We start from the raw sequence: 14,432 nt of genomic DNA, 5'->3' as shown, positions 1-14,432 counted from the left end.
GAATATGTTTTTTTTAGCTTGCTGATAATGGCAAGTATTTACATACAAGGGTCTACCTTCAAATTCTGGGCCACTGACAAAACGTCATCTTGCCCTCACCACACTAAGTTTGATATATAAATGTACAAATTTGTGGGTCCCAATCAAGTGCTGGGCTCCACGAATCTGCCAGGGTATCCACGCCTCCCTGATGCCCCAGAATATATGTATATGTATATGTATGTATGTATGTATGTATGTATGCATGGATGTATGTATGTATGTATGCATGGATGTATGTATATGCTTACTCATTGCCAGGGCTCCCAACGCAGGTACAGCAACATTATACAAAATGAAATATTGCAGAACACGCACACACATACACGCACACGCAGAGGAGAGTCCAGAAAAAACTACCGCTTCAATTTACGTGCTCGTGACATATCATTGCACTTCCGTGAAAACGGGAATACCCAAAATTGAAAGGGACCCTCCTGACGCACACTGGCTGTGAACAACGACAGTAGGATCGCTTTGTGAGCATGAGAGCGAATAAAGACACACCTTCAGACTTATTGAATTCATCCTCTGCTGGTCTGCAGAGAGAAATGGCGGGAGGCAGGGGTGGGGGGGATCCACTTTATGATTTTTTAATATATATTTTGATTTGTTACTGATTTTATTTATTTGTTCTTCTAATACCACATTTTGTTTTGATCTGGGACCGTCTCATCAAATGTTATCATTGAATGTAACCAATGCATTGATCTATAAATACATGCTGTTATTTACGTTTTTACATAAAAGCTTACGCAGTTTGCTTTTTCATTTCCATTCAATTTCATACAACTAATAAAAGCAGCAGCTTGTAGTCTACATTCATTATTTGTATACCGTCATATTTATGCATAATCTAGGTCTCCGTAGCCCTACTGGGTTGCAGCTAACATCTCTAATTTTAACACAATGGGGGGTGGAAAAATAGAGAGACCCAGTTTTCTGAAGCTGTTCCATATGGATTCATCCGTATGCTTACACAAGTCCTTTCCTCCGGTTTACCCAGGGAGGGGCCGGGCCCGAGTCCCGTCTGGTCGTGTGTGGCTTGCGTGTCCCCCAGTATAAGCTACCAAAACGGCAAGGTGTACCAGGAGTCTACACTGGTGCCCAGACTTAAAAAAGGACAACGTAAAAAAGTGCACAGTGCATAAGCACACTATAGCAGCCAATTAATTTCAGCCACCCACCATTTACTGTCAAGTATCTTTTTAAGACACAATAATGTAAGAGAACAAAAAATAAGTAGCTGAACTACTGTGGCACTATAATGAATTGTGTAGGATCTTCAAGAGGCGCTCAGCAAAGACGTACGTGTGCTTCCCCTGTGCCACGCCTACCCTGAAGGACAGCCTGGATGAGCTGTGCCCACCCCGTCACGGAATGGGGGGGGGGGGGGGGGTGCTGAGGACTTGGCCAAATTTAATTATGCCTCCCGAATCCTTCTATCACAAATCTGTGCCGATTCAGACGCTGTTGAACCTGCTGCCATAGCCCATGACTGTCCTTTGTTCTCTGCATTAGCATTTGCGCTCTGCATAGAAAAATTTCTTTCACCAAATGTACAAAAAAAAAAAAAGGAAAATATGCTAATATCACACTCACAGATAATCAGGCTCCATGGGGGTGGAATGACAGTCATTAAATCAATAAACACTTTTGTTATTAATATTGATGGTTCCCAAAATGATACATAATATAGATACAGGGAGTGCCCAGTGCCTGCCCTTCTGTGGGCAGAAGCGTTAGACATTTACTAAAAAGGTCTTTGATATGTATATGTTATTGGAGTAACTCTAGTTCCAGGTTATATAAATAGTCATTACATAAGTCTTTGAATATATTGGTAAATTGTTTGCACACATGCCTTTAACATCCAATGACCATGCATTAACTGATGTTTCGTCAGAGTGATATGACTTTCCTCAGAACATTACCCTTTAACATAAATTACTTCAGCACTCCAATATCAGTTTAATTACACATATACAGCTTAGTATCTCACCTACAACTCATCACCTATAACCTATAAACCTATAAACCTAAAGTAACAAGGATGTGTTTGCTTTAAAATGGAAACCGACAGATGATATATGTAACTTTACTCACTAAACATGTATATATTCTGGAAGGTAGACTCTACAGCTTTGAACAGTAAGCAAAAAGGTGAAGCACAACCCATACAGTCAGCATCTTGTTGTGATATCTCAACTTCAATATGAATTTCCACGCAGAACTGCACACATTTAAGCTTAAATTCAGCCATTGAACGGAAGTCTTCTGTTTGAATGACACTCCAGTGTTTAAATGTAAGAATATCCCTTCACTTTCTCTGTACTGTTTTATTTACAATTTCCTTCACTGTTGGATAAAAATGTTGTTTGTTTTTGTAGAATCACTGTGAACTGAGATCAAGTATGAATTATTAAATAAAATAATAAAACTAAAACATCAGTTTTATTTTTTTTAATTAAAAACACACCAACCACAACTAGAAATGTGATAACGTAACATATTTGTGTCACATGCTTTCTGCTTGCTCAATGGTAACTGGATTCTGATGAAAGAAACAGAATGCTTCTGACCAAAGAATAATCTGCCTTAATAAGAAACCTCTAGGGCCTATCAGTAAGATAACAGGCCTTAGCATGCGCCTGGGTCACATACAGTCAGTTGTCAAGTTCTTCATCATTTGTAAATTAAGTTCTGCAGTCCAAGATCGGTGTTGTGAGTGTCTGTAAAATAGTAAAACAAAAACAGTGCCAAACAGTCACACTAGACGTTTGAAAGAAATTCACTGTGAGTCAAGGATCTTGAGGCAGCGTGCTTATTCATACTCGTGATCTATGGTGTGTGGAACAATTTATGTGGCATAATTAGTCGTTTCTGGATTGCCAGCTGAAAGGACCAGCACTCTGTGTGTACCCAGGACTATTGGGGGAAAAAAGCAACACAAACTCGCGGACTTAGCATGGCAGGAGGGCAGCTAGTTCCGCTGCAGACAAAACGTGCCGCGATGCCAATCGCCAAGGAATTATGCATGCAAATGGGGCCGTGAGATATGCAGGAGGGGGGTCAGCCGCGACTTTAATTAAAAATCGGTGTCGGCAGCCCCGCTTGTTTGCTGCTTGGTGGCGTGTGCGCGTGCGTGTGCGCGTGCGCGTGCGTGTGCGAGCGTGAGCCAGCTGGCAAGCCCCAGCAGACATTTTAGGTCTCTACCCCGTCGCTCGCCACTGCCTAAACCGTAAGATGGTGGCACCTTGAAAATGACGCTGCTCTCGGCAAAGCAAATCACGGTGGCGTGATTCCCACGCCACGCCGATGCCATAAGGCAGGCCAGCTTAATGAGCCTGAATCCTTCCCGCTAATGAGAACATCGGCCATTAGCATCAGTGCATACAGATAAATGTATAGGCCATTTTCAGATGAAATTAGCATGCCTGATTCCTAATTAAAGCTTACTGAATAAAGTATCACGTGCTACTTCCAGCTAAATCGGAAAAAAAAATATATATAAATATATATATGGAAATAGTACTGATTTTATGAACAAGGCCTTATTTTGTAAAACCTCTGTAATTTTTAATTTGTTATTCTTGGGGTGTTTATGTCGAATTTTGACAGATATGTGTATATGTATGTATGCACATATGTATGTAGATAGATAGATAGATAGATAGATAGATAGATAGATAGATAGATAGATAGATAGATAGATAGATATAACTGTCTGTATATCTAGTAGATAAATATATACTTATATATATATATATATATTTTTTATTGATCCCAAGTGAGAAATTCTGGACATGAATGTCCATAAATACATTCAAAATATGAACTTAAAAAAATATAAACACTAAAAGACCAAACACTATTTCACAGAACTCTTAGAGCACTAATGTCTTTAACTTAAAAATGAGGTCCATCCTTTTAGTTATTGGGAATTAGCCTGAATGAATAATTAATCGCTCTTGATTTATTATTCATAGCCTTTCATCTGATAGGACTGACAGTGTGCCGAATGAATTTACATGCATTAATTTATTGATAAATCATTAATACATGCCTTTATAATGTATAAGGCTGCTTTTACTACAGCATTTCAAATTACTGTACAGATGCACACTGTAATAGTGATAAAAAAAGAAAATACAGCGCCGAGTTTTATTTGGAACACAGGTGTGCGGTTTCAAAATACAGAATGGATCACTGCTCTGTAGTAGTAAATATGTGACATAAGTGTTTCCAACCCAATAAATGCAGTAGGCAAGACATGGTAAGTAAATGACAAACGTATTAGTCAGACTGAACAGGAGCCAAATGTTAATGCCAATAACTGCTTCTAATAAGAGAAACAGGCAAAGAAACTTATCATACAAATGCTTCGACATGAACAAATAATATATTTACAGTGTATATTTCACAGTGCAGTGCAGTCTACTTAAGATCATTAATGGTTATATATATATGTATGTATATATATATATATATATATATATATATATATATATATATATATATATATATATAATTTCATGAGTTTCATAAATGCATTACCTATCTTCATCTGACTTAACCTTTACCGTGGTTTCTCCTGAAGGAAAGCATTACACGTAGTTATGGTCCATATAAGTCCAAGATCCTATTACATCTGTAAGCCAAGGTTGCTGTTTCTGAAGAATGCAACTATTAACGTTTTATACACTGGAGCAGCACTGTGGATTAGGTATTGATAACCGCAGATTAGTAGAGACATGTACTGAGAGAAGCACCATGTTCTAGAAAACAGAGTTTGGTTAATCAAAAAGAGAATTAGCCCCTCTGATGGCATTGATGTCATACATCAACACAGGAGTCACCCACAGCGGAGACTGACTTCGGTCAAAACATACCCTAAAACAGCACGCAGCTTTAAAACTGAGGTTCTGCTATTAGCCAGGTTCTGCATCTAAGGGGACTCAGTGTGAAGTAAAATGTCACTACAGTGGAGTATTTATATGCTACAAGGAAACAAATATTAAATATAAAAAAAAAGTAAAAATGAAAGCTGCTTTATCTGCAGCCTAAACCTTTTTTAAGAAACACGCCACCAAAACTGCCTGTGGTGTTATTCATCAATACTTCATCTGCTGGCTCTAACTAGCAAACAGTGCATCAAAGAAAATCCTCATTGGCCATGCTCAAGATGTCAGGGAAGAATTAGAGGGTCACAAACCAGTATGATTCCCTGGACTGAAGGCCTCTCTGCTTCAACCGATAAATTGTCATTAAGCCACTCTGATCATAATGATCGTTGTGTTACTTTCACTAGCTGTTGTACAACATATAAATGTAAACTGACCTTCGGGTATATAAGCTGTACATTAATGGTGTAAAATTTTGTTGCCCGAAAGCAGGCACCTGTACACAAGTCAAGCAAGCAACGACGCTCAGCAAGTTACCAGATGCTGGCAAAGATGAGTTTCTGTCCATTGCTGTGATCAGATCCCTAAAAAACTGCTGAAGTACCTTTGCTCTTAGAACTAATGAACGTTTCCCGAATGTGGCCCAACCTTTTACGATCTGAAAAGCAGGACCCAGGCGCTAAATTGCAGTAACTGGTGACACAGCACAGCATGAAACAGCTGTAATCCCCTCTGGTCTCTGTAACCTGTCTAAACACCCGTGCGTGATGGTATTACGTGGCTTATACACCATTGCAGAAATACCGGCGCTCATTCACACCGTCCTGGCTGTGCACAGCTTGGCCATCAGTTATCCTGCATGCACGATATCTGATAGCCCATTAACTAAATATACCTACATACATTTAATATATACACTAAGTGCCCAATTTATTGAATATATCCTGCCCCTCTGAACAGCAAGTCATGTGGTTGCAGCTGCATATGTACAGCAGGCAGACAGGGTCAAGAGGGTCAGTTACAGTGTGGCTGAACTTTACAGTGGCTGCAATGCATGAATTAAGGCATTTTAAAGTATGCAATGGTCACTGGAGCCAGGTGTGGTGCTTTCAGCATCTCAGAAGCAGTCAGCCTCCTGGGGATTTCCTATAACACGGCATCCAGAGCTTTCCAGAAAATGGTGATAGACAAAAAAGAAAAAAAAAAAAAACATCCAGTCAGTGGTCAAAAATACCTTGATAACGACATGAGTTTGAGGTGAGTGTCCAGACTGAAAACACAACTTTTCAACCCTTAAAGTGAGCAGTCCTTCCAGCGACTACATAGTGGTATAAAAATTCATATATATGTATATGAAGTCCTGAAGTTGCATTGAGAAGAAATAAGAAATGAGGATTACATGACACTGTTTTCCAGTGTATCAGTTATGCAATATATATGCATAAATATGTGCATATGGATGTCTGCAGTCTGCCTTTTGGGAAATCACAATATGTTCACCTCTACTGTACGCAGCATATATATAAAACTACAGTGAAATGACTTAAGTTCGTGTTCTCTGCTCCCGCATCACGCATGCCCAACCTCCTCCCTCATCCTGCTGCCAGCATATTCACCGTGAGCTCACCTCACTGTTGCCACGGCGACACCAATCAGCAGGAAAGCCCGCTGCACACGACAGAGGCTCACCTAGAGGAGGCGATTGCATAAATTCAAGCTTTGCTTAAAAACTGCAAGGTTTTTATCAGCCTGAAAGACTACGCATCCCATGTACTTATTCCATATGCATCCCATGTACGCATCCCATATGCATATACATGCAAATAAGTAACTTACAATCAAGTATTACAAGTATTTTTCTTTAAATATACTAAGACTGACCCAAATAGCAGACAGCAGAGCTCGCTGTTATTGTGGCAGCAGGATACAAGGACCGAATGACCCTCAATGTATCTGCATATTCAAAGTCCATTACATAAAAACACCTACACCAGACCCACCAGACTCTCTCTCTCACACACACACACACACACAAACACACACACACACACACACACTTCCGTTTTAATAGCAAACATACAGAACAGCTTTTCAAAAATATCAACAAGAAACTGAATACTGTGGTATGGTCATGTTTGGCAGGAACAATACAGAAATCAAGGACATACACTCATGGTGACTGGGAATAGTAAAGAAAATCATGGCAGATCAAACATGCGAAATTAATTATACAGGATGTTTCTACTGGTTTTGGCAGCAGTTTTTTTTTTCTTTTAGTTCATTGAATACTGATATCAGGTTAATTGAAAATAAGAAAAAATAGTTTAATAAATTAGAGTCTATAAAGTTTATCCATATCCAGAGTTTCCATTGTACTTTCTGATATGCACTTCTAAACAATGAAACAGGTGTGTTATCTTAATATTATATTCATATAATTATAAATAATGTATCAAACTATAAATATCAATTTGTGTTTTTTTAAAAACGTACAATTTTTGTCATATAAACATGATTGTAAACAGCATCCATTTTTTTAAAAATATCCATCCGTTAAACTTGAGAGAATAAAGAAGACGTATTTCTTTATTTTGGTAAGTAATTGATCTGTTACCTGCTCAACTCTTCATAAAAGCCTTTAGCACCGTATTCATTTGAAATGCTGAGCCATTTGTGAAGAGCTCAGCCAGCTCGTGCCTCGTGTCACTTCTTTAGGCAAAGCCATGCACAATGAGTAAAAGTAGTTACCCAATCACATTAGTCTTAGAGTGGGTTAGTTTTTCAAGTATAATAAAGTTCTAACAAAATCTATTCACCTATTCCCCACAAGGACGTTTTCGTTTACAGTTGATAGGCTACATATATTTTGGATATTGGCTGCCAAGAACACAGCCTACGTAATATCAATAATATTTAACATGGCAACATTTTAAAAAAAAAAAGAGAGAGACGTCCAAGTGTTGCAAACATCCGTAATCGGGCTGACTTTCAAAATTTACAGACTTTAAAGCAATATTTTTATTCGTTTACCGCCTGACTCGAATAGGCTACAAAGCCTGCTTTAGACAAGTCATCAGTACTCCACAGTTTTTAATGACAGGTTATAGTCTAAGTATTTAGTATCACAAAATATTACAGGGAGTGTATCTGAAAAAGAAACGTGTTAATTATATAGCCTACAATTCAAACACGCAGAAATTCATACAGTGTATGAGATCGTCAGAAATAACAATTTTATTGCTTATATACGAAACAGTAATATAATTTACCATATATGGCTTGGGTGAAATTATACTAAAGATGGTAATATAACGAAAGTATAAAACGAATGAATAACATAAAAGTAAACTAAAGCTAAAAAATAATAATAATAACAATAAAGAGAAGAAAACGTATATTTTAATAACTTAATCTTACCCGACAATTTTGAAAATAATAATAAAAATAGACACACATATATGATCGGCCATTCGCTACTGCTGAGATTCACAATAAATAAAATACTGCTGCACTAAAAAGTAAATACGGCTTTTAATGCCTCAAACGGTTCAAATAAACTAAGAACGCCCGTCTGCCGGGCACAAAGGGTCAGACACGTGTTCTCACGGTCAAGTCCAAATTACTCCAGGCCATCTGCTCCTGAAGAAAGAGCATCTTCTTTAAACACCCATTCAGAAAATGAATTAAATATTGCTTCACTCCCAGATATTACAAATATGCATACTGTACTGTTGTTCAAAGAACAAATTATTTCCTTTTACTTGTAAAGGCTGTTTTATTTTATCAACATTTGTAAGACGCAGTGAACATTATGCAATTACGTATTCATTTTTCGATCAACCATTACCAAAATTGTACTTAAGTCATAATAATACTAGTAATTTTAGTACTAATAATACTATATTACTTTGGGCTCTTTAACAGCTTTAAATAAAATATATTTTGTTGTAAAGCGTCATTTTACTTAAAAATTCGTTGAGTGTTTAGTCGTGAAATGTGTTTTACAATAATAATTCCCTGTTTCATTTGTGCACTAACTTCATAAACAAAACCAAAGCTATAACATTATTCCCGTCACACTCCGTAATCCAGTCACGTCTATCACCCAATAATCCCTCCAGGTCCTCCATCCCTATCAAACACACTTCACTATCGCACATTCAAACTGTTGCCACTCTAGCTCCGAGACCCGCGTCTGCTCTGGGTGGGAAACGGCGCCGCCTTCTAAAGTGATGCAGATGAGTCGGGTGCACTTGGTGTTTTTTTTTCCATGACCTAGGTCGCCCCCACCCCCATCTCTGTCTGTCATATTCGGCCCCAGCACCACATTGCCACTTGCCCTCGAGCGTGGGAATGGGAGGCTCCAGCCGTTCACATCTCCTGCAAGTCCGTTTAACGGAATCAATTAAGAAAGACCGACACCGCTCTCTCTGCGCCATTCCAGTTTTTCACTCGCGCCGTAATTACTTTGGGATGCCGACGCCTTTTCTTAGAGCTGATCGCCCCCAAAAAGATGGGGGGAGCGCGCACGTGCGCTGCCCCTGCTCAGCGCCGCGCAAGAATTAGCAATTAAGCCACGACAAGGAGGAGGCGGCATCTGCGGCAATTAACGCCAGATTTTTGAGGGTTCAGATCTCTTCATCTCAATGCCGTCTATATGTGTTAAGTTCAGGTCCCCCGATCATTTAAAATGTAAAAGTTTTCCCGCCTTTGAAAACAGTTCCGTAATTTCCATAATCCGCGGTGAAAATGGAAGCAGTTTTTACTTTCGGTTATCTAGCTTTATGACGACGAGCACACTCATACAGCTAGATAACCAAAGATAACAACGTACTTCCCATCATTCAGTTGTATCCCAGGTTTCATTTAATTTTGCTTTGAAATTCCTTTTTAAAAAGTGTCTTCATCTCCCTTTTGAAGATTTTTATTCCCACCGAGGACCAACCTTCTGCTGTGACAGCTGTCCATCAAAGTTGCGAGTCCAACTTTTGAAGCGTTTTATAATTAACCAAATACATAATCCAGGTAATTAAACTGTAAAGAAGTAAACAAAAGTGGCTTTATAATAATGAGCATCAGGATTGTGGATTTAGGTTCATCCATCTTTGAACAGGCCTACATTTGCATTATAAACAGCTTCATTCTCGTGTGGCTTCTTAACTCCTTTTAACACGTTATGGTGCGAACAATATCCTGCATCGCCAGCCAGCCAAGTTAATATGCTGTTCAAAAAAAGAGAACGGAAGAAAAAAAGAAACCGATCCGGAGGATTGTGCAGAGATAATAAAACAGCAGCATCGCGCAATCGTTTCTGGTTATGCAGGGAATGTATTTCTGCCAAAACGACTGCAGCTGGACCGCAGTAACAGCCATGTGTTTGCGGGAGAGAGAGAGCCGGGTCCCGCTGCATCCATCTGCGAGGACGCGGTGTGCGAAGACTCCCGAACCGCGACCAGCGGTGTGAAAGACCGAGAATAGGGCCATCACTGAGGAGCGGGGGTGGGGGGATGACGGGGCTTGCGGTTCCAAAATATGAACGAGGTCAAAGGTCTCATACTGGGGGAGTGTACGCTAATGATGTCGTGAGGATTCTTAAATACCTGTTTATATTTAGCCTTATTTATGAATGCGCAGCGATGCGCTCCAGCGTTGGCAAGTGCGCTGGAAAAACGAGTATTTTCCCCGCAGCATTTGGAGCATAAGGGATAACGGCGGTACCTCAGAACAGTCATCACGCATGAGGATTTTCTGTATACCCTGAATGAAGCTTGTAGCCTTCTCTTCGCGCGGTAAGAATCAATATATAGCCTAAATTGACGGGCCTCGTTTATTAAAATGCGTTTAAGCGATGCTATGAGTCTGCGCATTATTACATCAGTAGTCTGATCGTTGGTTTTTATTCCTTTTATTGTTTATTACTAATAACACCCACGCTGAGTGCCGTAAACGGTTGTATAAAAATCCCCTTTTCTCTGCAAAGGTATTATTTCATTTATTAACAAGAATGTACTGCATCTCTGTATAGGTATCGATGGCGATGTCACAATCACAATAATACGATTTTTGCCTTAAGCACACTCAATACACTGGCATGCTTGCAGGCGTCTCATTGCACGGCATTATTTTATGTGCATGTTTCAAAGAACAATTAGGTATTTCTATGCAGTTATGGTTGAGGTATTTTCGTTTTGGCGTGTGCGCATTTACACGCACACACACGCACAACACAGCTAGAGAGAGAGCGAGAGAGAGAGAGAGAGAGCGAGAGAGAGAGCGCGAGAAGAACCCAAGTCATTGTGATGATTGTAGTCTATTAAATATAACAACAGTAACCTAATATAACTCGGTCCTTGTCACGGACGTGCGCGTTATCACTTCAGCATCTGAAAGTGTGGAACACGAATAAAAATCTTTCATTATTGTTGTTGTTATCATTGTTTTGGTGCCACTGTGTAGGTTTACGATATGCAAAGAGCACCGTCATAAGGATTTAAATACATTAAGAATTCGGTGATTAACGGCGCACTTACGTGACCGTATTATTATATAGGTATATCCTAATGGAGAAAGCCTGCGTAATATTTATATCCAAAAAGGACGTACAGCAACAAAGGAATAATTTGACATTTTTTGAAATACCATATTAGTCGGAATTTTGTTGCGCCGTTATACATCCAGGTTTGGAGTGAATATATTCGCTTATTGTCTTCAAAATGTATAGTATCACATTTGAAGAAGTGGTATTGCTGTAGACTAATGGCTAGCGAATCCAACAGATATTCACCAGGAGATTTCAGTTCATTCAGTTCTGGACCCAAATTATAATTAACATAGGGGGCGTAACACAGATGCAAGTTGCGCACTTGCGCCGTAAATGTTAACTTGCTACTGTACTCCTTATTGGTTCTTCCGTCAGTGGCAATTCCAAGAAAAACAAGGCCATGACGACATATATACCCCCTTATTTTGCTAGTCCTTGAAGAGCTCAAGATAGGCGACTTAAAATGTTCGACAGCTGATTTGTGCACACAGGCGCTCATATGAATCAATAACACAATTCTGTGTCAGTTTGTACTTTATTTACATATGCAGGATATTAAAAAATGCATAGGCCTATAAAACGTTTTAAGATGTATGTATCTTATATGTCTATTCTTACTGTATCATTTTCACGCGCACACATTTATGCGTGTGTGTGTGCGTGCGCGCGCGCGCGCGTGTGTGTATAGGCCTTATAATAAAACTGAAATTTCATTAAAATGTGTAACGTTAATTTTTTCTTGGGACGAAGAGGGGGAAATTGCAGGCGACGTCACAGGGGGCGACAATTAATGTGGTGTTATATTCAATCATGCCATGTATGACGTCACCGTGATTGTGGAAAGGAGTGGATATTTCATAGATCGCAAACGCTATAAATGTCTGACTTTAATAAACTGTCTTCAACATGTAAGATGCAGCGTTATTTTGTCCAATGTACAACGTGAGCACACGCCATTATAGTTTTGTAATCATTAAGCAATAACCATCGTAATATCATAATTTATATTCCCTTCCTATAATTTGCACATGTTTAATAATCATTAATATAGCTATTGGTGCTAGATGTTCTAATCAAATGCTAAAAAACATGCTAAAAACCCCTATTATTATTACACAAATATCAATAATATTGCAGTATATTCGATTATATTTTAAATGTAACACAATACTCTCATTTCAGATTGATAGAATTTAAATCTCAGTTTCTGCCTCATTCAGTCATGAACTGTGGCCTATTGAACAGCCCTGTGTAGCTGCAGAATGGCAGCCAGGCTGGTGCCGATGGTTGTGGCCGAATGATGGTCCATTCCCATCTCAGAGAACACGGTTAATATATTAAATGCTTTTCTCCCATTAAAATATCGCTTACAGTCTTCAGAACGTCAATGTAAAATAGCAGGTAATTGATGAATTATTAGTAATATCACATATGCGGACACATAAGCATCACACAAGTAAATGTATACTTACACAATCAAATGTATGCCATACGACAGTATACTGTAAACAGCTGATTTAACTGGAACACTCCCCACGTCGCAAAGCATCCAAAAATCAAGTTCTTCAAACATGTGCAAGGCTCTCTCTCGACTCCTCGGGAATATCCAGCCATCCCTCGTCTCGCCCTCATTTAAAATTGCCGCTAATTTTCGGTTCATTTCGCTTGGTTCAGTTGCATCGAGTTACGCAGAAACATTATTCCAACCACATGAAGGCGAGAAAGAAGAAGCGACTTAAAAAAGGAAAGAAAGGAGAAAAAAAAACTTCCCAACAGCTCATTTGTCTTCCGCAACAAATTGAAAAGTGAAGTGTTGAGCTAAGAGTGAGCTAGTTTTGGGGGACTGGCCGCAGAACAGTCCACCCCTCCTTATAGAGAAGGGCGTGCTCAGAAATTCAAACAAGTTCTCCAAATCTTTTGTTGTATATAAACTGAACACCCATTGTGCATTTACTTCGTCTTTCACAGACTGCTGTAAAAATAACGAATATTCACTGAGCTCCTTTGGCCGGCAGAGCATTTAAAAAGCGAATTTTGACATTTTGACTTAAAGTGTCCCACTGTAAGACATAAAATACATATTACAGGGAAAACTTAATTTAACTATAGTTTTCAAAATATTTCCCTTTTTGTTTGCGAACAATTTCTTCTTCTTAAAGTGGTTATTATTGTTGTTATCATTTTTTCCCAGCACATGTAGTAAGAACATCGCAATAGTACATTTTATCATACGTTATTTCAGTTGTATACGATTTTCTAAAATGCCTTAATTTCGAGACGGCTAAACATGACTTTAAGTAGGAAAGATTACATTAGTCTAATTAATTCTTAACCAAAAATCAAGATGTTCGTTTTAAAATAAAGTCAAAACTCGTCAGTAATTCGTATATTTTTTATAGGTTTAGTGTAACAATGCATTTGGGATTACAGTTAACCTTTTGCGTTATTACTTAATGTCGATAAATAATCCTATTAACATTTAATATATATTATCTAATATTTTTCACAGTCGCCAATGATTAAATTTTGAAATACATAAAATATGTGTATGTCCTGCATATATTGAGTTTTGTACAATGTCTCCGGTGTGTGTTGCTCTTGATTAAATATATCAATATAATTGCAAACTTTCCAGACAAATTCTGATTTAGTGCTGTTTTCAGGTTCTGATTTTTACATACTCCTACTTGTCATCGCTGGCTAATCCGTCTGATTTGATCAGATCCACGAGAAGGTTTTACAACGAGGTCACGTCTAATGACGTAGCTCGGAATATTTGCTACGTGCAGCCATATTTAAATACATCAAGCAAATTAGTGCATCAAAATATGCAAATCCAGCTCGCATAGTCTTTCTCCCAGCAGACGGACTAATGCTCCCGAACATTCTCTTGTTTCTTCATTAGCGTTTTAAAGGTGGTTCAGTTGCTTTTTCCTTTCTAAAATTCT

At 38.7% G+C, this 14,432-nt stretch overlaps 1 long non-coding RNA gene across 2 annotated transcripts in view; it reads right to left on the bottom strand.

Annotated features, from left to right (window-relative positions):
- The window catches only part of LOC111860101 (uncharacterized), a 44,858-nt gene that overhangs the window by 29,213 nt on the left and 1,213 nt on the right, over positions 1-14,432 (bottom strand). Inside the window, exon 1 of one of the 2 annotated variants that reach the window (XR_002841959.2) lies at positions 12,957-14,245. The exons of the other annotated variant lie outside the window; for it this stretch is intronic. This is a non-coding gene — a long non-coding RNA (uncharacterized lncRNA). Of the gene's footprint in view, positions 1-12,956; positions 14,246-14,432 lie in introns of those variants that run through there. 2 annotated transcript variants of the gene reach the window in all.

This window comes from Paramormyrops kingsleyae, chromosome 7 (assembly GCF_048594095.1).
Source record: "Paramormyrops kingsleyae isolate MSU_618 chromosome 7, PKINGS_0.4, whole genome shotgun sequence".
Classification (NCBI taxonomy): domain Eukaryota; kingdom Metazoa; phylum Chordata; class Actinopteri; order Osteoglossiformes; family Mormyridae; genus Paramormyrops; species Paramormyrops kingsleyae.
This window is presented reverse-complemented; position numbering and strand designations above follow the sequence as displayed.